This window comes from Onychomys torridus, chromosome 4 (genome assembly GCF_903995425.1).
Source record: "Onychomys torridus chromosome 4, mOncTor1.1, whole genome shotgun sequence".
In the NCBI taxonomy this organism is placed as follows: domain Eukaryota; kingdom Metazoa; phylum Chordata; class Mammalia; order Rodentia; family Cricetidae; genus Onychomys; species Onychomys torridus.
This window is the reverse complement of record NC_050446.1, coordinates 102,025,567-102,029,289: the sequence shown is the minus strand read 5'-3', so window position 1 is coordinate 102,029,289 and position 3,723 is coordinate 102,025,567.

Genomic DNA, 3,723 nt, shown 5'->3' with positions numbered 1-3,723 from the left:
GAAGTGTGGAATCGCTCACCTTGATATTGCTGGAAGCTGGACCCAGGCATCATTTTTTTAAGTCTATAATGCAATGTCATCAACCCCCCCACCTTGGGATTGTTTTAAGTTTCTATGGCTAAGTCCCTGTCATAGGGTTCTATTGCTGTGAAGAGATACCATGACTAAGGGAACTTATAAAAGGAAGCGTTCAATTGGAAGCTTGCTTAAAGTTTCAGAGGGTTAATCCATGATCATCATGACAGAAAGGTGGTGGCAGGCAGGCATGGTTCTGAAGAAGTAGCTGAGAACTCATATCTGATTTGCAAGTTGCAGAGAGAGAGAGAGAGAGGGCCTAAGCCTGACATGGGCCTTTGAAATCTTAAAGCCCACCCCAAGTGGCACACCTCCAACAAGGACACACCTCCTAGCCCCTCCCAAACAGTTCCACTGAGGATCAAGCTTTCAAATATAAGAGCCTGTGAGGGCCATTCTTATTCAAACCGCCACTCTCAAACAATTAGACACAGTTGGTGTTCACCAGCCAGAGCTGGGTGAGACAGAAAGGTCTCCATCAAAGCCCAGATGCCTTGTTCCCATTTCCCATTCTTCCTTCCCTCCCCACATAACACAAGTCTTGTTCAGCTCCCAAGACACACCCACGCCACTCACATTGTCCAGTGCTCAACCCAAGCCTGGCTACCTTTCGCTTACGCGCAGCGGCTGCTATATCACTGCGTCCCCTCTTGTCAGTCTGGCGTCTCCCCAAACCCCTGGAGTGAAGTCCTCAGGCCTTCAGACATCTCAGGCCCTCACCTCCTGTGGACAAAAGGATGGCAGGGTTTGTTGGTTTTTTCCTCCCTGTCCTGATCAGCACACCTTCCTTTCCCACTTACCTTCCCAGGGTCCCACACTCAGGTCCCATCTCCTAGTTGGCTTTGGAGAGAATGGAGAATAACTCCCTGACACTGTCCCCAGGGAATCTTATGTGTTTCCTGAGCACCAGGGAAACATAAGTCATACACAGGTACCCTGCACTGAGTAAGTTTTGTCTGGGACAGCCAGGGACTCTAATCTGGGAAATAACTATGATCTTTTAAAAAGATGGGGACAGAGGAAATAAAACGTTAAAATCTGAAAAGCAAGTCTACCTCTGGGGTCTCAGCGTGACTAGAAAACGACTGAGCTGTCAGGGTGTTGATCCCTCCATCTCCCAATCTGACAGTGACCATCCCACTGGGAATCTGAGGTGAAGCACATCTCAGGATGAACTGGGCCCTGCAATGGAGGACCACATGCAGGCTCTTGTTCAATGGGAATATACTGTGAACATCACCCATTCCCCCACCACAAACTGTACAGCTCAGAAATCAAGGTGTATGTTAGGAGTCTTACTTAGTCACACCTGGTCCTCCCTGGGGCACAGCGCTGCCCAGTCCCTTTACTCCCCTAGTGCCTTTGGGACTCTCTCTGCCCTGCTCACCACTTCCCAGTAGTTAGTGCATAGAGGGGAGGGAAGCACCTTGTAAAAGATGGCTGAATGCTCTTCCACTTGGAACAGTCTTGCATACTGGTGCAGATAAGCTGCACCTGGAAACCTTGCTGTCTCTCTCCCATCTTGTACTACACCCCTGGAGCCTGGCTTCCCTTCTGTTAAATGTACCCTGCAGCTCCACAGAGAAGCTGCCGTCTCTCTCCTTCCTGCACTATGGACAGTGAAGCTACCCCAGAGCCCAGGCTGGACCTAGCTAGCTGGTTATAAGGAAATCAGTCCTGCTGAGGAAGCTGGGCCCTTCCCACCTCCCAACTTGGATGCCTGTTCTGGGCATATCACATAGTAGGACTACCACAAATGCATAACGGTAGCTCCATGTGGTTCCAGTTGAGGGAACTGCCTACATCATGTTTCTCAACTTGTTGGTCTCAACCCCCACAGGGGTCATACATATATCAGATACTTACATCACAATTCACTCATAACAGTAGCAAAATTACAGTTATGAAGTAGCAGTGAAATAATTTTGTGACTGGGGGTCACCACAACATGAGGAACTGCATTAAAGTGTTGCGGCATTAGGAAGATCGAAAACCACTGGCCTAAATGATGACTCTGAGAACAGACAAATCCAAGAGTCAGGTAGATGGGAGAGGCCCCATGTCAAGACAACCATCCTCTTAAGGAATGCAGAAGAAAGACACAGAGAAGGTATGTGGAGCCTGAGACAGGAGCTGGTGTTTCAGCTGTCAAAGCTCCAGGAATGTCTGGAGCACCTAGAGGTTGGAAATGGCGAAGGGCTGGTTCTGAAAGCCTCTCAGGGGAAACACAGTCCTGATAGCCGATTTACAGCCTCTACATGATGAAAAAATAATTCCCTACCAGGTCTGTGGTCATTTGTTACAATAGCCACAGGATGTTAATACAGTATAAAAATAATCACCTCTACTGTCAGAACTGCTGTTCCCAAACGTCTTGACTTGGGCTTTAAAGGAAGCCTTTCGCAGCAGCCAGCTGTCTTTGTCAGTGTTCCTAAAGGAGAACATTGAATTGGGGATGACTTAGAGTTCAGAGGTTTAGTCCACTATCATGTGAGAAGCATGGCAGCAGTCATGGTAGCTGGAGAGGTAGATGAGAGTTCTATATCTGGATTCTCAGGCAACAGGAAGTGAACTGCCCCACCCTGGGTGTAGCTTGAGACCTCAAAGCCCACCCCCACAGTGACACACTTCCTCTAACAAGGCCACACCTCTTAATAGTGCCACTTCCTATGGCCAAACATTCAAACACGTAAGTCTATGGGGGGGCCATACCTATTCAAACCACCACACCAGCTAATACTCTATTTTACAGGGTTTACTTTTTTAAGGTCTCAACAATAGAGACCTTTTCCTCCCTGTATCCATGAATCATCCATGTACTCACTGTGTTTAGTGGAGCACACAACCACCATGGACTCTGGAAGCATTCCTCAGTGTGTACAGGACATATGTAAATCTACACTAGACAAAAAGGCTCTCTGCCAGGCAGTGGTGGGGCAGAGGCAGAGGCAGGTGGATCTCTGTGAGTTCAAGGCCAGCCTGGTCTACAGAGCTAGTCCAGGACAGGCTCCAAAGCTACAGAGAAACCCTGTCTCAAAAAAACCAAAAAAAAAAAAAAAAAAAAAGTCTCTGGATGTGGGTGTGAGAGGGTAAAACAAGTCATAGACTTCTCAGAGAGTCCAGGTAATCATGCTTTGTCTGACTAGGAAGTTAGGGTCGAGGAGCTCTCCATAGCTAACCCCCAACTCCTCTTCAAGTGCAGAGTTATTTATAACCACAAGGAATACATTTGGAATTCACAGTAAGTCCCTTCCCAGCACTGAGAATAAATGGAGTTAAGTGTGTAAAGAGGCTGTTGAGTTCTTTGTAAGTTCAAGAGAGCTTTATTGTAAAATGGTGAGCATACAACACAAAACAATGTGTTATATACTTGAAAGTTGCTGGTGCAGATTTTATTTTTCAGAGGTGGGGTAACCAGTCAATGATAAAGTTGAGGAAAACTGTAAAAGCCCTGGGAAATGCCCATGACCCTGTAGTGGAGCACTAACAGTCAAGTGTGCTGAGAACCACATGCAAGGAGAGATCAGTGATCTAAATTAGATTTGGTCTGTTCAGAGACAGAACTGTTTTTCTGAAACGACAAGAAGGCAGGAAGAGCCCTCAGAGAGTCGCATTTGCATACATGGATCCAGCCTAAGGTCAGAAACT